The 20,763-nt window shown below is 43.8% G+C and overlaps 1 protein-coding gene across 2 annotated transcripts in view; it reads right to left on the reverse strand.

Moving 5' to 3' along the window:
• LOC140729260 (guanine nucleotide-binding protein G(I)/G(S)/G(T) subunit beta-2) overlaps positions 1-20,763 on the reverse strand; it is a 145,167-nt gene that overhangs the window by 109,468 nt on the left and 14,936 nt on the right. The window contains exon 2 of one of the 2 annotated variants that reach the window (XM_073048839.1): positions 10,009-10,137. The gene's annotated coding sequence lies outside the window, so the exon portion shown is untranslated. Of the gene's footprint in view, positions 1-4,414; positions 4,616-10,008; positions 10,138-20,763 lie in introns of those variants that run through there. The other variant, XM_073048840.1, reaches the window with a different exon arrangement.

Below are 20,763 nucleotides of genomic sequence, written 5' to 3' on the forward strand. Positions count from 1 at the left end.
GATATGTTGGGTCCAGGTTAGGTTCTCAAGAGCTATTGACTCCCAGGAAATTGAAACGGCTCGCCCTCTTCACTTCTGATCCCTCTATGTGTTCCCTTGTTTTAGCTTTTCTGAAGTCCACAATCAGTTCTTTGGTGTTACTGATGTTGAGTGCAAGGTTGTTGCTGCAACACCACTCAACTGGCTGATATATCTCACTCCTGTACACCCTTTTGTCTCCATCTGAGACTCTGCCAACAATGTCTGTATCATCAGCAGACTTACAGATGACATTTGAGCAATGCCTAGCCACACAGTCCTTCTCCTGCTCTCTCCCCACATCCCTTCTCCCCCTCCCCAGCTCCACTCACTGGTTTTCAGGAAAAAATATTGGCTGTTGAAGTGCCTCGATAAAGTGGATGTGGAGGTTTTGTTCCCTCACTTGCTACTTCCTATGCTACTTCAGTCCTTGCTGACACCTCCTTCTGCTGCCCAGTCGAATTCTGTTTCAGAACCACTGAAAGCCATCAACACAAAAGCTCCACAGAATCTAGCACTTACATAATGAAAAGTACATCTTCTTCAGAGGTAGGAAGTAAAGCTGAAAAATAAGCAACTCGCAGGCAGAGGTCAGATTATAATGATGGGAAAAGAGAGAGACACACAGAAGAGATTCTGCAGATACTGGAAAACGAGTAACACGCATAAAATACTGGACGAACTCAGCAGTTCAGACAGCATCTACGAAGAGGAATAAATAAGATCTTGCCCCAGACTGTTTATTCCCCTGCCATTGATGCTGCCTGACTTGCTAAGCTCTTCCAGCATTTTGGGCGTGCACTATGAGTGAGAATTTTTTTGAATTATCGAGGAGTGCTACCCCAGACAAAACTCATTTTGAAATACAAAGGACTGCATCCAATATTGGATGGAATGATAAAAAAAAAAATTTTTAAACAAAAAAAAATACAAAGGATTAACAGGCCTGTTTCATTTCCAATTCAACAACCCATTCATGTCCTAAAAATACCGGGGAGAAGGAGCCAGCAAGTGAGGGAATGAAGTTGGGGGAAGGGGGAAAAGGAACCATAGGATATAGGAGCAGATTTAGACCATTTGGCCCATCAAGTCTGATCTGCTAATTCATGGCGGATCCAATTTCCAACTCAGCCCCGATTTCCTGCCTTCTCCCCTATCCCATCATGCTCTAATCAAGAATCTATCAACCTCTGCCTTAAGTGTACCCAATGACTTGGCCTCCACAGCCATCTGTGTCAATGAATTCCAGTTTCACCACCCTCTGGCTAGATAAATTCCTTTTCATCTCCATTCTAAATGGACATCCCTCTATTCCAAAGCTGTCTCTTGTGGTCTTAGGCTCCCCCATCATAGGAAACATCATCTCCACGTCCACTTTATCGAGACATTTGAAAACCAGTGAGTGGGGGGGGGGGGGGGGGGGGAGAAGGGACGTGGGGAGAGGGAGAAGGCTCGTGGCAAGGGAAGGAAGAAGAGACAGACGGAGGGATAAAGGGAGTAGAAGAGGCAGATCAAGGTGGAGGGAGAAGGACCAGAAGGAATGAGCGAGGGGGAAAGAGAGAAAGGACAGAAGGTGGAAGGCGGGGAGCGATATGGATGGATGAAGGTAGGGGTGGGAAGGTGGTTATCCAGCCAGGAAGGAAAGGAGGGAGGGAGAGAATTAAGAGAAGGTGGTGGGAGGAAAGAATGGGAGAGTAAGAGAAGAGGAAACAAGAACAAAGCACATCAGCTGCAGAGACTGGGATCATGGGGTGAGAAAAGCAGGGAAAGAGGAATCACAGATAAACACTGGAGAGAGAGAGACAGAGAGAAGCTGAAGTGTCAAGACTCTTCAGGAATATTCATTCATGTTAACAACCAGGACCCTGGTGCAATATGGCTATACATATACCGTCTGGTGAGGAGGAGATGTTTAAAACCAGAACCCCACCCTCACTCCCACACAGGAACAACCATGTACACACAGAAATAGAGGGAGCGGGAAAAACTGAACAAAATGGAGCAGCTGCTTTTCATCAGAGAAACACATACACACCGACAAAAACAAGGCAATTTTCACCCAAGTAGGTAAAAAAATGTAAAATATTCATTGGCTATAAATATTGTTTTAGGAAAGTGCCTTAGGGATGAGGTACATTACCCCTATGCATGCAGCAGACACCCATAGCTCAATCACAATCACCGAAGATGATTCGTTTAAAAGTAATTCCAAAACACAAAGTATTAAATGTATAAAATTATAAACATTAAGCAAACTAGTATTTCTTAAACAAGTAATAAACAGTTCAAGACAAAGAAATTTATGAATAAAAGATTTTTAAAAAGTCTTCAAAGCATGAAACATAAAACCTAGAATTTTTATTTTCTGAAAAACATTTTCTGGCCCACCACAACACTAAAAGAGTTAACAAACGTAAAAATATATTGTTTTAAAAGTAGACGTAAAACTACAAAATAAGGTTCAAGGCCGCTTGAGCAGGAAATTCTCATCATAAAAAAATGGGTGGGGTGGACAAAGGATCAAAATAAAAGACAGAAGCTTTGTCTTAAAATACTTTAGCAATAAACAGCAAAAATAAATTTAATTCATACTTGAAATCATTAAATGGCATTATTAAGGGAAAATGATTTTAAAACCTAAACTCGTGAATTAAATATTCAAAGATAAAGCTTTTATAAAGAAGTTGATATTAATGTTTAAGTGTTTCTGGAACATATTAAAATTTACTCAGTTTATTTTCAAAGCACCTGCATATTGTAAACCCCTTATCACTGGCTTTAAAGCATCTAGAAACATTTTGAAATTCTAAGTAGTGCTTTAAATAAATACAAATTAACATATTTAAAAATAATGGAAAAATTATTTATATTATGTTATGCATTTTTAATGCAGGTTTTTAAAAAAAATCTGTTTGTACTTTAATACACAATTTCCTCCTAAGTTAATATTTTAAACCTCTAAATCAAGGTGTTACACTGTTCTAAAATTCTTGCTTTCTATTTTAAAGATAAATGTGATAATTAAAAATAATAAGCTGAAAGACCTCAAAATATACATGAACTGTTCGTTTTACAACCATATTTAAGGTAAATTTTGATTCAGTGCTTTTAAGAAAATGATTTAAAATACACTAACATAGAAATTATATCCCAAAGTTCTAACTTTAAAATGAATAAATTTTATCCACCTTCACGAACAGAAGTATACGAAAACACCTTTTTGTTTCTTATTTAAACCTCCATGTGTCTTTGAAGTTTCAGAATAAGGAGAAATAGTTAAATGTTTTCTTTTAAGGTAGGATAATAACAAATAATATACAACAAAAAATGAAAATAACACTCATGTATGAAATAGTGACAATAAATCCAATATAATAGGATCAAATTTAAATAATCAATATAACAAAATTCATATTATAATTGAATAATACCCAATAGTATTACCTGATAAATCTTACAGAACTAACCATAATAAGCAGTTTTACAATGAATAATTTTAAATATGAAAATTAATTATAAATAGTTGCTACAATAATTATAAATTTTAAAGGGATAAAAATATAATGGATTAAAATACCTGATTGGGGTTTAATATCAGCAGCATAATGTCATAAAAATATTACTTATTTGTTAAATATCAACTACATTTTAAAATTAATAGTGCATTAATTTTAAAAATGATAGTTGACGCGATAAGGTTTACCTAGAAGCACTAATTCTAAAAGTAAATAAATGCTATAACAATAATAATTTACAATCATATTTTTTCGTATTTACAATAGGGTAAATGGAAGAAAACTATCGATTTTAATGGGGGAGATGGCAAGATTAAGTAGCATTATTTTTTTAAATAATGAGCGCTTCTCCTTATAGATGCTGCCTGGCCTGCTGTGTTCCACCAGCATTTTGTGTGTGTTGTTTGAATTTCCAGCATCTGCAGATTTCCTCATGTTTGCTCTTATTTTTAAAAAGTTATTTTAAAAATGGTGAGCTATTAATAGTATTATCGATGGATAATACTGACTAGCATTAACCGATTGACAAAGTAACTGATCAATAACTACTTCACTGTCAGCCACAAACATCGGCTTTAAAGATAAAATTCCTACGTTAAATAATGAAAAGTACTACTGACAGATAATGAAGTAACAAAAAATTATAATAAACAGTTGGCCTAATAATTTAAGGAGGGCAATGCCTCAAATGCAAAAAATAAAAGACAGTAAAGGGATGTGTTTAACAGTGCAGCATAAATAACGAACTAGAACACGAATAGGAAAAGTTGGAATGGTAATGGTGCAAATTAAGGCTGTGGATTGCAGCATTGCCATGGTACTGGGCAGGGCCCACCGCCCCATTGCCCCCGCGCCTCCATTCCGCCCGCTCTCCTCCTCACCTTCGGCTAACGGTGTCCCGCTGGCGGCGAGCGGGGTTCTGGGGAGGGGTGAACCACCGTGTTCTGCGGCCAAGAAGAAGCACACGACGTCTTATTTTTCCTCCCCCTCTGCTTCTGGTCCGGAGACGAGACGGGAGGGAGGAGCAGGAGGAAAAGGGAGAGGCTTCAACCCAGGAGCTGTCGACAGTCGGCCACCCGAGGCCGCGCCCGTACACTCTCGGACTCCACCATCGACTCGGGCGCCCAGCCAAAGGGGTGCAAGGGTGGCCGACCGTAATTCACCTCCGCTCGCTCTCACTTGCCTTTCTTCCCACTCATTTCCTTTGCCACCCGATTGAAAATGTTAGTTTTATTAAATAACATACGGCTACTCGGATTTGCGGGGGTGGGTGCTGTAGAATAACGCCTGTATATTTTTTGTCGCTTCTCTCCCACGCCTCCCCCTCCCTTGTCAATGCTTGCTGACAACCCACTATCCGCCGGGGGAAGGGAAAAAAACCGGGGGTCACGTGACCACGGACTCTTGTCAATCAACTGCGGTTGCTCGCACTCTGCCGAGCCTCCATCTTCCAGTGGGTGTGTACAGCAGCCCTCCTCCTCTTTCTCTTCAAATAAGTGACCCTTTGCTTCGATGCATTCCCCACCCCAAGCGCGCACTTTTGCAATTTTGAAATAAAAATCAGAAGCAGAAGCATTCTTACCCCCTCCGTGAAACAAGCAGCGAAACAACCCCCCACAATTACCAATTGAGGCAACGTTCAACTACTGATTGCAAAAGGTTCCGTTGCTAGGAGATTTGAGATTGCAGAGGGAAATAAGCAGGAAAGGATTGAGGAAGCGGCGACGTGGGGTGAGGAATGGAGGGGGAGGGGTAAAAGAGATTTTGTTTTGTTAAAAAAAGGAGCAGTTTCTGTTTCTTTCCTGATCATAATTGCCTGTTGTACATCCTGATTTTGGCAGGGTTGGACAGGAGAGAGGGGGAGGGAAGAGCAGCTGGTGACGGTGGCAAATAGTTGCCCATTGATTCTTACTGAGAAAAAATCATGTTGCTAAGGCTCCCCGAATTTAGAAATAAACTCCCACCTACTATCGCAAACATAAGTGATTTGATTTAATTGCTGTTTTTGAACACATAGAGAGCAGGTTCTCAGCCAGTTCCATCAGCCACTAGCTCCCCACCATCCATGACATCCTCAAAAGGCCATGCCTCAGAAAGGCAGCATCCATCATTAAAGACCCCCATCTCCCAGGACACGGCTTCTTCTCATTGCTACCATCAGGGAGGAGGTACAGGAGCCTGAAAGCACACACTCAGCGATTCAGGAACAGCTTCCTCCCCCTCTGCCATCCGATTTCAGAACAGTCCATGAACACTGTCTCACTATTTTGGTCTCTTTTACCTCTACATAATTATTGATTATAATATTTCTGATTGTGATTGATAGTATATATTATATATTGCACTGCCGCCTGGAAGAAGTTTGTACGTTCTCCAAGTAAACACATGGGTTTCCTCTGGGTGCTCGGGTTTAGAACCACAGTCCAAATATGTACCGGTTGGTAGGTTAATTATCCTGTGATTAGGCTAGAATTAAATTGGGGGATTTTTGAGGGATATAGCTCGAAGAGCTGTTAGGCCTACTCTGCGCTATATATTACATATTCCAACATATCGATGCAGCTACAAAGAAGAAACAATGGCTGTATATCATTAGGACTTTGAAGAGACAGGTGTACATCATTTCTACAGATGTACCGTGGAGAGCATTTTAACTGATCCATCACCGTCTGGTATGGGGGATGCTACTGCAAAGGATCGAAATGAAAGTTGTGAATTCAGTCAGCTCCATCACGGGCACTAGCCTCCATAGTATATCCAGGACATACCCTCTTCTCATTGTTGCCATCAAGGAGGTACAAAAGCCTGAAGAAACACTCAGCGCTTCTTCCCCTCCACCATCCAATTCTGAATGGACACTGAACCCATCCCCATGCTTTCCTGCCACACTTATTTAACTATTTTTTATTTATATATATATATTTACTGTAATTCACAATTTTTTCTATCTATTATCATGTATTGTACTGCTGCCACTAAGACAACAAATATCACGACCTATGCCAGTGGTAACAGACCTGATTCTGATTGCTGTCACAAAATAACAAATTTCATGACAGACGGTATTATTTATAGTAATATTTCACAACATTATGGCATGATTCTGATTAAAATTGGCAGCCAATTGTACAAAAGACACAGCAGTGAAACAAGCATCAGCTATATTGGACGAAATGTGTTGGCCCAAAACCTCAACGGTCCATTTCAATGGTTCAATGGCTCCATTTAATATCAGAGAACGTATACAGTAAACAACCTGAAATTCTTACTCTTCACAGACATCCTCGAAACAATAAACCCCATAGACTGAATGATAAACATCGAAGCCCCCCTCCCCACCCTTCATACAAGCAGCAGCAAAAGTGTTGACCTCCCCCTGCCCCCATCAGAAGCACAAACCACCCCCCCACTATACAAGGAACAGCAGAAGCTCCCTGAAGAGACCCCACTGCACAGGCCATCAAAAGACAGGTCCGTAACCAGCACTACAGAGTCTCAGACAGGCTCTCTCCATCAAGAATGAGAGGGGTCGCTTTTGCAAAAACGAGAGTAGAGACTGGCAACTCGCCGATCCAGGGTTACAATCTTCCACGTCGCTCCACAGATGCTGCCTGACGCAACGAGTTCCTCCAGCACTTTGTATGTTATACTGACCCTGTCTTCCACTTCTTTTCACTTTCCCAGTAACTGCCCCTGATTCCACCTGCATGTCGTTGGGATGTGGGAGGAAATTGGAGCACCCGGGGGAGAACCCATGCAGTCACAGGGAGAGCGTGCAAAATCCACACATATAGACATACAACGGCAGAGTTTGAGACTGAACCCAGGTCTCTGACACTAAGGGCCCTCACCATCAGGGAAGAGGTACAGCAACCTGAAGCCTGAACCACTTAGCCATTCAGAAACATGAAGAATGGGGCTTGTTTTGCAATGGTTGTGTTGTTGCCTGGTATGTTGTTTTGTTCTATATTGTTCTGCTGAGTATGTGGGCATGCTACGTTGACACCGGTGAGTGTGCTGCCAATTGCAGCCTGCCCACAGAACATCCTTGGGTTGTGTTGGTTGTTAATGCCAATGACTCAGTTCCCTGTATGTTTCAATATCATGATGTGCCGTGGGCGATCATGGTCTTTCTATGACCCTGATTGTTCTTGCCAAATTTTTCTACGGAAGTGATTTACAAGACAGGTGACCCCAGACATCATCAATACTCTTCAGAGATTGTCTGCCTGGCGTCAGGGGTCCCATAACCAGGATTTGTGATCTGCACCAACCGCTCAGGTGACCATCCACCACCTGCTCTCATGGCTTCACGTCACCCTGATCGGGGAGGGGACTAGGCAGATGCTACACCTTGTCCAAGGGTGACCTGCAGGCTAGCGGAGGGCAGGAGTGCCTCCTTTGGTAGAGACGTATCTCCACACGGACACACACACTCGATGCACTAACCGCGCTGCCTTGCCTGCCGACTTCCTCCAGTATTTTTGTACGTGATGGATGAGAGAAAGGCTGGTTCGTTCTGATGACAGACACTCACTTCTGGTGTCGGCCTTCCTCATTTGCACCTGTCCATTTCCGTAGAAACAGGAACTGGCCGCAATGTAAGTATGGTCTAAACTAGCTGGTATTTAGCAGTGACATCCCCGTTCCCTCACACTCTCCCCCTGCTCTCCACGCACTAAGTTGTTTTACTAACTTGCGCCTCTATATTTAATGTTGTGTATCCCCTAGTCAGCTCAGTTAAGATACGATTACGACTATTCAAGGACAGGCACATAGTCAGCTCCGTTTGGAGTACCCAGGTCTCTCACTCTTCCTTAAAGCATAGGAGGTACCTATCTGGCCCATTGAGCTGATGCCAGCTCATAGAGCAATCCTGTCCCCACACCTCGCCCAGACTCGATCTTGATCTCTGTTGCTCTCTATGTGGAGTTTGCAGATTCTAGTCGAGACCATGTGAGATTCCCTGGGTGATCCAGTTTCCTCCCAGCCCCACTTATTTTCCAGTGATAAATTGCTGGGATTACTATCAGTAGGTGGCCAACATAATAGAGACAAGGACACAAAGAGAGAAACAGCAGGAGGGAGGGAGAGAGAGAGACAGACTGACAGACAAATGGGGTGGGAGGGAAGGAGGCTGCAGGGGGGGGGGGAAGAGAGAGAGGGAGGCCCTTCAGCCCACAATGTCTGTTCTGGAACATGATGCCAAATCAAACCAGGTCTCTTCCCCCTGCACGTGATCCATATCCCCCCATTCCCTTAACCACAAATTATTTTGTTAATACAGTCTTTGTTAACCTTTTTGCTGTACGATTAAAAGATCTTACACAGGGAATGTTTCAGGGAACCCAGTGAGCTTAAAGGGAGAGCAGGAAACAGAAGCAGGTGAGGGGATGGTGAGGGACAGAACCAGGACTCTGACCGGCGGAACAGGCAAAAGTCACACGGCGGATCAAACGCCAACACATTTAGATTTCCGACCAGATTATCAGAGTCTTACTTTACAAGGGCATCTGTGTTAACGTTAAAAAGATTACTTGACACATATACATCAAAACAAACACTGAAATGCGTTGTTTGCATCATATCAAATCAGCAAGGATATTGTGTAGTTAATATTTCAGTAATATTTGAGTACTCTTATAAAAATGTTGATTAAGCATTCTTTGTTCACTTATTCATTATGGGTTACATGTATAAATCCTTGAATCACACACGTCATTACTCGACCACATAAAACATGCATGCCTCGCTTAAAGTAAGCACAAAGTTAGACCCGCATTTTGGACTCCCATGAGTTCCTTTGAATTAGTTTAATGTTTTGAAGTTAACAAACATAACAGAAGATTGCACCAGGGCCGGCCCACAGCTGCCACCATTCTCCCATTGCCAACAAAGCTTGCCCACAACTTACTAAACCTAACCTGTTACATCTTTGGAATGCGGGAGGAAACCGGAGCCCCCGGAGGAAATCCACCCAGTCACGGAGTGAATGTACAGACTCCTTACAGGCAGCGCCGGGAATCGAACCCAAATCGGTGATTTGCTGGCGCTGTAAAGAGAGTGCTCTGCCTGCGATGCCACCATACGTCCCCATACCATACGTTAACTAAAGCAACAACAGCAGAGCGATCTCCAGTTCTAGAAGCTTTTCCAAGCTCACAAGCACTGCCCATGGGATCTTTTTGTACTGACATCAGCTCTTATTACATCAGTGACCTCAGGTCAAAGGGCACAGCACAGCCCTCGGCATGACACGAGTACAAGCCCCTCCCCTTCTCATCAACTCAGGAAGTCATGACGAGGGACAAATTGCTCCCATTTGCATCTCATTAGGAGCCAATTACCATGGTAACGGGAGATGTCCGAAATTAGCTTTGTGTAGAATGCCAAAAATAGTTTCACAGGATTATTTTTTTCAGGTTTTTAATACAAATAGCAATTATTTATTTCACAGTTTGTCTTTCCCCATTACCTCAGTTTGATGAGGACCAGGATCCCGAGCTGATCTTGACAGGATCCAAGTACGAGGGGCCTATCTGCCTTTGCCGACAGATGCGTGTTCCAGGACGGGCAGCTCCAGCTCAAACCGGGAGAGCGATTCCTGTGGGAGAAACGGGAGAGGGAAGAATGAAGAGCGGGATGGAATGCTGACGCTCTGCCCATCGATGGCAATGGGGACCAGCGGATCATTTATCAGAGCCAAGTTTACCTTCCCCTTTAAGGCAGTCAATGTAATCAGAGAGAGAAGGGGTAGGAGGGGTAAGAGGAGGAGGAGGTTTGGGGGAGAGGTGTGGGAAGGGAGTGAGAAAGTGGTGAGGGGAGAAGGGGAGCACACAAGAACTCAATCTGAACTTGCTGATGCCAAGTGCTTTTGGAAGTCCAGGAAGGCTCTCCTAAAACGGTCGCAAGCTGATTGGATGAAGAAGCTCTGAAGGGAACGGCCATCTCCAAAGGGACTGGACCCAAAGTCTGACTGGCAACAAATCCTAAACTTGACGTAAATCTAACACCACTGATCCTCGGCCTAGTCGAGCCAAATCTGCAGGCTTTCCTGAAGGCCTACTGGGAATTCTGGAATGTTCCACTGGAGAGTGTGTGAGACGGAAGCATGGGGAGGTTTCTGGGCCCGGGACCTTATATCCTTGGAGAAAATCTGAACTGAACTTGGTCCTATCCCAAATCTGCCCCCACATCTTAGGAAAAGAAAAAAAAAACTATTTCTGAAGACTTCCAAATGCAATTTTTTTGGTAGTTTTGGCTCATCCCATCACTGAAGTCTCCCCTCCACCTCAGCAGACTGGGACAAGAGCTGGGAGAAGGGGGCTGACAGGACAGCCTCTTCCATTTAGAAATCATTCAGGCCTTTGCAAGATGTCCTGCGTGTTTTTCCCAACCAACACCACACGGAGGTAGATCAACCATTTTGTGTCACTTCCCACTGTCTTGCCAAAGCAGCTAACATGATCAAAGACCTCACCTACCCCAGAAATTTCCTCTTCTCCCCGTCCCACTGCATGGAAGATACAAAAGCCTGAAAGCACTCAACACCAGGCTCAAGGACACCTTCTACCCACTGTTATAAGATTATTAATCATTAAGACTGACTCTTGATTTCATAATCTCCCCAACTCTGATCTTACATACACCCTATCGTTTACCTGCACTGCACTTTCTCTCTGGCTGTTACACTTTACTCTGCATTCCATTCACAAACGAGAGCTGAAGGACCTCGGCCCGAAACGTCGACTGTACTCTTTTCCATAGATGCTGCCTGGCTTGCTGAGTTCCTCCAGCGTTTTGTGTGTTGTCTGCATTCTGTTATTGTTTTACCTTGTTCTGCTGGTATAATGACCTGATCTGTATGGAGGGTATGCACGACAAGCTTTTCACTGTATCTTGGCACATGTGACAATATTCAACCAGTTCCAATTCCAGTCATGTGACTAGAATTCCATCTTCCCCGCATGTCTGTCACTTGTGTGTGTTTGTATCTAAGTCTCTGTCCGCGTGTACAACTGTGTGTGCATCTGTTTGTGTGTTTTTGTCTGTGTGGTTACACACCTCTTTCCCCCACCTCCTCTATGTCTCTGTACATTTCTCTGTCTGTTTGGAATAATGAATCAGTTAGGGTCAAGTGAGGAATTTCATTTGGAGACCACAAAGATGTCCAAACAGGCATGGGGACAAAATGCGCCCCAGCCTGCTGATGACAAGTTTGGAGGGGAGGAAGATGGTGGACGTCAGTAATTAGGAAAGGAACTGAAATTGACATAGATTGGAAGCCCTGTCAATACGGAAAGGGACAGAGACCCGATTGTGCATAAAGGTCAGCAGATATTGAGGGAGATTCCTGCTTTTGAAAAATTTACTTCTCCTAGGTCAGAATCTAAACCCATATGGGTGACATCTTCCATCTCCGATGGAACCGCCTCCGGGGGGAATCAGCCAATGACTGCTGGACCTCATGTGCCCCATGCCTTGGATCACATGGGAGGAGCAGGAAGTGACCCTGTGGGTCCCTAGCAATGGGGCGGGACCCGGTGATCCATGATGGAAGGACAATCATGGAGTTACACAGAGGCATACCCTTTGGCCCAACCAGCCCACACCAACACGAATGTCATCTAGACCCCATTTCCCACTGAGTACTTCCTATCCACGTACCTGTCCTGAGTGTCTTTTAAATTAATGTACCTCCCTCAACCACTTTCTCAGGCAGTTCCATAGTTTTTTTCAATTTTTATTTTCTTGAGAAACATTATGGAATAGGCCCTTCAGACCCTTCGAGCCACACTGCATCAGCAATCCCCCGATTTAAACATTGCCTAATCACAGAGCAATTTACAATGACCAATTAACCTACCAACCCGTAGATCTTTGGACTGTGGGAGGAAACCCACACGGTCACAGGAAAAACATACAAACTCCTTACAGGCAGCGGCAGGAATTGAACCTGGGTCGCCTGTTCTGTAAAGCACTGTGCTAACCTTCTGGGGGAAGAAGTTGCCCCTCAAGTTTGTATTAAATCTCTTCCCTCCCACTTTAAACCTATGCCCTCTGCTTCTTCATTCCCCAGCCCCGGGAACAGGACTGTGCGCATTCTCCCTATCTGTCCCCTCATGATTTTATACACCTCTATAGGTTCACCCTTCAATCTCTTACATATCAAAGTCCTAGCCCACCCAAACTCTCTCTATAACGGAGTCCTGGCAACATCCACATACACTAGAAACACAAGAGATTCTGCAAATGCTGGAAGTGCAAAGGAACGCACACAAAATGTTGGAGGAACTCAGCAGGTCAGGCAGCATCCATGGATTCAGAATCAGGTTTAATATCACTGGCATATGTCGTGAAATTTGTTCTTTGCGACAGCAGTACAATGCAATACATCATAACTGACGTGAATTACAGTAAGTATGTAGTGTATATTAAATAATTTAATTAAGTAGTGCAAAAATAGAAATAAAATGTAATGAGGTAGGTGTTCAATATCCATTCAGAAACCTGATGGCCGAGGGGAGGAAGCTGTTCCTGAATCACTGAGTGTGTGCCTTCAGGCTCCTGTACCTCCACCCTGATGGTAGCAATGAGAAGAGGGCATGTCCTGGGTGGTGGGGGTCCTTAATGATGGAAGTGGCCTTTTTGAGGCATCACTCCTTGAAGGCGTCTTGGATACTACGGGGGCTAGTGCCCACGATGGAGCTAAACGATCAATGTTTCAGGCTAAGACCCTTCTTCAGAACTCATTGTAACCCACCACACACAAAAGGTCAGGCAGCATCTATGGTGCAGAATAGACAGTCACCTTTTATAGCTGAGACCTTCATCAGAACAGGACCATGGTCAAAGAATCAGAGTGTGTAAACCATCACCACACTCTTTCCAGCTTTGACCACAAGATCATAAAGCTTAAAAGTTTTATTCCTACAGTAAGGGTGAATGACACTGAACACAATACTCAAGATACCGAACAAAAGATCTCACGCACGCACACACACACACAAAAATGCACGCGTGCGCAAGAACAAGATGCTGAAACCAAGATTGGAGCAGATATTATGGACCAGCTGATGAGACTCAAAAGAGTTGGACTGCCCTCCCCGTTCCCCAACATTAACTGAGCTTGCAGATCATTCCATTGTGACGGAGATCGATGCGTTATACAAGACTACCCTCCACTGATGTGAGAGATGAGTTGGGCTGAAGGGCCTGTATGACTCTATGAGACGTTGAATTGAGGCCTGCTCTCCCGTATTGTTCAAAGCTCAAAGTAAATTAATTGTCAAAGTACGTATATGTCTCCATGTACCCTGAGATTCAGTTTCTTGCAGACATACACAGAAGTACGAAGTACATCAGAATCAACGAAAAACTAGACATGAAGCAACCAACATGCAAAGGAACTGTGCAAATACAAATATAAAAAATACTGAGAACATCAGCAGTGAGCCAGTGAAATTGAGTCCATAGGTTATGTTCATTGAAGTGAGTAAAGTTATCCATGAGCCTGCTGGTTGTCGGGTAATAACTGTCCCTGAACCAAGGCTCCTGTACCTCCTCCCTGACGGCAGCAGCAAGAGAACAAACCCTGGATCGTGGGGGTTGTGATGATGGACACTGCTTTCCTGTGTTAATACTTTGTGTGGATATGCTAATGGAGGGAAGGGCTTTACCCATGACTTACTGAGCCATATCCACTACTTTTTGTAGGATTTTCTGTTGTTAGTTCTGTTCCAATGACTTTGTGGTTTGATGTTTTATATTCCGTGTTTTTTGCTCGCTTTTTGCTGTTTGCACAATTTGTCCATTTTTTGCATGTTGGGTGTTTGATGTTTTCTTGAACGGGTTCCATGGTGTTTCTTTGTGTCCATCTATGGGAAGACCAATCTCTGGGTTGTTTACTGCACACATACTTGGACAATAAATGGACTTTGAATCTTAGGCATTGGTGTTTCCAACCAGGCCGTGATACAGGGATACTCTCCACTGTGGAAAGGCAGCCCCTGAAACTACTGAATGAAGAACAGTTGTGGATTTGCTCTGTGTAAAATATTGCTACCTTGCTGAAGTTGCAATAGCAACTAAACTTCTGAAAGTACTTCAAAGTTTTCAAATTCAAGGTAAATTTTGTTATCAGAGTACAAGTATGTTACCACATACAACCCTGAGATTCATTTTCCTTTGGGCGTACTCAACAAATCTGTAGAATAGCAACTCTAACAGGATCAATTAAAGATTGACCAGAATTCAGAAGACAACAAACTGTGCAAATGCAAATATAAACAAACAACAATAAATAATGAGAACATGAGATAATGAGATGGAGAGTCCTTAAAGTGAGATCATTGGTTGTGGGAACATCTCAATGGATGGGCAAGTGAGTGTAGTTATCCCCTTTTGTTCAAGAGCCTGACGGTTGAGGGGTAGTAACTGTTCCTGAACCTGGTGGTGCGAGACCCAAGGCTCTTGTACCTTCTACCTCATGGCAGCAGTGAGAAGAGAGCCTGGCCTGGATGGTGGGGATCTCTGATGAAGGATGCTACTTTCCTACGACAGCATTGCACATAGATGTGCTCAGGGGTTGGGATGGCTTTACCCGTGATGTACTGGGCTGAACCCAAGATTCAAGTACATTAATTATCAATGAATGTATAAATTATAAATCTTGAGACTTGCTTGCTCACAGACCAAGAAAACTGAAAGAACCCAATTTAAGGAAGAATAAAAATAAAAATAAAAGACCAACACCTGATGCACAAGAGAAAGAAAAAAAAAATACAAGTCAAGCATGCAATTGAGGCAAACAATAGCATTCCCACCCAAAGATGAGTCCTCAGCTCCGAACCTTGGAGCGGCCCGGAGTAGGCCCAAAGCCTCGCTTATCAGTTCATCATATTAGCAGGCACGGAGCATGGCAGCCAAGGCAGTCTTCGTAGCCTCAGTGCCATGGAGATGACCATTGCAGAGAACAGGTGAAATCAGCTCTCCTCCCAACCGACATCCTCTCTTTCCAGTCTATCTGGGCCAGCATTTAAATTGACCCTAAGACGGAACAGCGAAAGGCTTCACACCCTGGAGAAAGGCGTGAACATCGCGCAGAGCGAGCAAAATCGGCTCTCGCATTGGATCGTGGCCAGCGTTTAAGCTGTCTGAACAGCACGTTGTACCTCACACTAGGACTGAGGCACCACAACTGTGAAGGGCTCTGGCTCTAGACCATGCTGCCCAGCAGCTTGCTCCTAGCCCAGATTTCATCATCCAGTCCGAAGCCGCTCTCAGCTCAGTAGCCAAAGCGATCCAGACTGTACAATTTAACACAATTTACCTCAGGAAAGGTATTTTTGGTGAAGTTTTTAAGTCAGATTTCTTAGCTTTTTAATACCAGGAAGTTGTCACACATTTGGTAGCGTCATTTTAACCGAAAGACTACTTTTTGTAGAATTTTCCGTTCAAAGGCACTGGTGTTTCAGAGTCAGGAATGATGGCGATCCCAAGCTATCTCATTATCTATTCCAAAACCCAAAACACATTCAGCCCCAAGCATTGCAGACAGTTAACACCCAGGAATTTAAAGTTCCTGATCCTCTCCACCTCTGATCATGGCTCATGGCTCCCTGGTTTCCCTTTTCTTAAGTTCCTTGGTCTTGCTGACATTGTGTGAGAGGTTGTTGTTATGACACCAGTCAGCCAGATTTTCAATCTCCTTCCTGTACGCTGATTCATCACCACCTTTGATACGGCCCACAACAGTGGTGTCATCAGCAAACTTGAATACGGTGTTGGAGCTGTACTTAGCCACGCTGGAAGTATCTTTAAATATGATTGGGGTGTTCAGTATATAGAGGGCAATATGTATTACCCTGTCACTGCACTGTAAACACTCTAAACTACTTTTTATAATGCTGTTTAGATTGTAAATACATGTTGGTATTTGTGCACTTTAACTATACTTTAACCTCCAACTTTACCTTTTTATTTAATTACAGGTTGACTACCCCTTATCTGCAATGCTTGGGGCTGAAAGTGTTCCAGGTTTTGGAGTAGATAATGAGATAGCTTGGGACCACCATCATTCCCGACTCTGAATTTATGTGCTACCAGTAAGGAGTCTTTGTCTTACTCTTGCTCATCTCACGTATGTACTGATGAGGCCATTCGGTGTGTTAAGACTCTCATCAGCGACAATCTTGTCAAACACAAATGAATTTCTCTGCTGCTTCGTGATCAGCAGACGCTTCTCACCACAAATCTTTAAAAATTTAATGCCACGCCTTTTCTTAAACTTCTGCAGCCAGCCTGCTGGTTATTTACTTTTGCTCATTGCACATGTGAGGTTACTTCTCAGAACGGTTTGTGGTTTGCCGAGACCTGCACGTCACCTGGGAACCTTCGCAGCACCTTGTGGAATTTTTCATTTTGACGTTTCGGATTTCAGAATTTAGAATTTCAGACTTTTCCTGTATGTCATGAGCTGACCAGTACAACACAGCAAATCCCTAATAAAGTAACACACACAAAATGCTAGTGGAATGCAGCAGACCAGGCAGCATCAGTAGGAAGTACAGTCGACATTTCGGGCCAAGACCCTTCATCAGGTCTAACTGAAAGAATATTTTTTTCTTCTCTTCTTTCAGTTAGTCCTGACGAAGGGCTTCGGCCCAAAACGTCGACTGCACTTCTTCCTATAGATGCTGCCTGGCCTGCTGTGTTCCACCAGCATTTTGTGTGCGTTGCTTGAATTTCCAGCATCTGCAGATTTCCTCGTGTTTGCATTTTTAAATTCCTAATAAATATACATGTAAATGTTGAATAAAATTGGCTCTTGATCCTTGAAGAGGCTCGTCATGTGAAGTTCAAAGTAAATTTATTAACAAAGTGCACACATGTCACCGTATACAAGCCTGAGATTCATTTTCTTGTGGGCGGCACTGTAGTGTAGTGGTTAGCACAACACTTTGCAATACAGGGAACCTGGGTTTAATTCCTGCAACTTCTTGTAAAGAGATCGTATGTTCTCCCCATGACGGCATCAGTTCCCTCCCACAGTCCAAATACCTACCAGTATATTGTCCACAATTAGGCTAGGACTTATGTCCTAGAGTAGGATTAAACTGGGAGATTGCTGGGTGGTGCAGAAAGAGAGACAGAGATAGGGAAATAATAATAAAGAATAAATAAGCAATAAGTGTTGAGAACATGAGATAAAGAGTCCTTGAATGTGCAGGAAATGGAAGGATCTGACCTTTATGTAGGCAGAAGGGATTAGTCGCGTTGGCCATTTGATTACTAATTTATTAGTCTGGTACCACATCGTGGGCTGTAGGTTCTGTGGCCTGTTCCTGTGTTGTGCTGTTCAATGTTCCAAGTTAGTTTGCTTTAATTTCTGTTTGCTCCTTATACTAGTGTCATTTTTCAAGTAAATTGAGCTTGTATTGAGCCACTGTGGCTTGGTTGAGGGGGGGGGGGGCTGGATGTGGAGGGGGAGAGAGGGGGAAGATACATCGATAGGGAGGGGGAGGGGCAGGAGGTGGAGGGGGTAGGATGGGAGGGATAAGGGAGGGCACTAACACACAGTGAAAGAAGGTGGTGAACCCCATTCTGCACAGTGCTGATCCCTCCCTGCTGCTCCCATATAACCCTCTGTGCCCGTTCCTATAGGACAGGCATGCTGAGCAACTCCAGTGCTCACTTCCCCTACCAGCTATTTATATCCCACAAAAAGGAACTGATGTGTCCCCTCACAGGCCAAGAATTAAACAGCAAAGCATGCTCCAAGCAGCGGCTGCAATTCACACCGTCCCCTCCCTCACAGCCAGGTCACTCTCGGACACCCAGGCATGCCTCACATTTGGCGGACCGGTTGGTGATGGAGGGGGACAAGCTGGATTGGTCTACCCTTTCTGCCGATACCCCCCACTGTAATGCGGTGTGCCTGATGTGTGAGGATACTGTGGGCAGTAAACACTGACCCCTCCCCTGCTCCACGACCTTCTGCCTAAGGCAAGAATTTATGCTAATCGAAAATGGAGCCCTCTTCCTTCAAAATGGCAGCAGTGAAACGGGTATTCAAGTAACAGATTCGACAAGATGCAACTCAACTCTAAATGATAAATTACTGTATGTTTAAACAGTTATCCCCAATTGTATCCCATAAATCCATAAGATATAGGAGCAGAATTAGGCCATAGGCCCATCAAGCTTGCTCCACCATTTCGCTTTCAGCTTTAATCTCCTGCCTTCTCCCTGTAACCCTTCATGCCCTGACTAATCAAGAACCTATTAACCACCGACTTAAATACCCAAAGACTTAGCCTCCTCAGCCACCTGAGGCAACAAAATCCACAGATTGATCACCTCTCTTGCTAAAGAAATTCCTCCTCATCTCCATTCTAAACGGACGTCCCTCTATTCTGAGGCTGTATCCTCTGGTCTTAGACTCCCCCACCATAGGAAACATTCTCTCCAAATCCACTCTGTTGAGACCTTTCAACATTCGATAGGTTTCAATGAGATTATCCCCTCTTCCGAATTCCAGTGAGTACAGGCCCAGAACCATCATATGGTCCTCATATGGTAACCCTTTCATTCCCAGAGTCAATTCTCGTGAAACTCCTCTGAACCCTCTCCAATGTAAGCACATCCTTTCTAGGATAAGGGGCCCAACACTGCTCACAGTACTCCAAGTGAGGCCTCACCAGTGCTTTTGCGTTGCATTTGCCTTCCTCACCACTGACTCAACCTGCAAATTAACCTTTTGGGAATCTAGCACGAGGACTCCCAAGTCCCCTTGCACCTCAGATTTTTTAATCTTCTCTCCTTTTATAAAATAGTTTACATTTTTTATTTCTTCTACCAATGTGCATGACCGTACACTTTGACACTGTATTCAATCTGCCACTTCTTTGCCCATACTCCAAATCTGTCTAAGTCCTTCTGCAGCCTCCTTGCATCCTATACTGTTCTATGTTATATACAAATGCCAAATTATCTCTTCTGCCAGCTTATGGTCCATGTCTCATCAGTTACATCTCTTGAAAATTTCTGCATATGTACCAAGAGCATTCTGATTGGGCCCATTACCGCCTGGTATGGCAGCTCCAATGTATAGGATCATTATGTACCATGTCGTGTGATGTGGGCATTCATGGTCTTTCTATGACCGCGATTGTTCTTGGCAAATTTTTCTACAGAAGTGGTTTGCCATTGCCTTCTTCTGGGCAGTGTCTTTACAAAACGGGTGACCCCAGCCATTACGCTTCAGAGATCGTCTGTCTGGTGTCAGTGATCACATAACCAGGACTTGTGATGTGTACCGGCTGCTCATATGACCATCCACCACCTGCTCCCATGGCTTCACGTGACCCTGATTTTGGGGGGTGGGTGGCTAAACAGGTGCTACACCTTGTCCTTGCACCCTGCAGGCTAGCAGAGGGAAGGAGCACCTTATATCTCCTTTGATAGAGACACGTCTCCATCCTGCCAGCCAACGGTTGTACGAGAGTGTTCTGAATGGTTCTATCACTGCCTGGTATGGAGGCTTCACTGCACAGGATCAGGTAGAAGTTCAGAGGGTTGAAAACTCAGCCGGCACCATCAAGGGCAGAACCCTCCCAGCTATCGACACCTTCACAAAGGTGGCATCCGTCATAAGGGACGCTCACCATTTGGGAGATGCCATCTTCTGATCACTACCATCAGGGATTGGTACAGGAGCCTGAAGATCCATACCCTCAATGTTTTAAGAAGAGCTCCCTTCTCTCCCAAATCAGATTTCTGAACAATCTAGGAACCCATGAACACTGCACTGTTTATTTTTGTAATTTACGGTAATTTTGTCTTTCCACTGTTCTGCAACATACTAACAACGTACATGTCAATGATAAGAACTCTAATTCTGGTTCTCCCCATTCCCCGTATATACTTATCTCCTAAACACCACCATTATATCTGCTTCAACCAGTGGGCTTTCCACCAATACCATGTACAACTCTGAGATTCGTTGTCCTGCGGGCATACTCAGCAAAAAAACGAACAAGAATCTCAAGACATACATCTACTCTGATAATAAAATTTATGTCGAACTTTAAACTTTAGTGTCCACCTCACTATTCTTCCTTTGTACTATTTATTATATACTGTAGTAGTATTTTACGTCTTGCCACAAAACTCATTTCACAACATACGTAAGCTAAAAATTAACATTATTTGTCACATGTCACACGTA

Source organism: Hemitrygon akajei, chromosome 6 (assembly GCF_048418815.1).
Source record: "Hemitrygon akajei chromosome 6, sHemAka1.3, whole genome shotgun sequence".
Lineage (NCBI taxonomy): Eukaryota > Metazoa > Chordata > Chondrichthyes > Myliobatiformes > Dasyatidae > Hemitrygon > Hemitrygon akajei.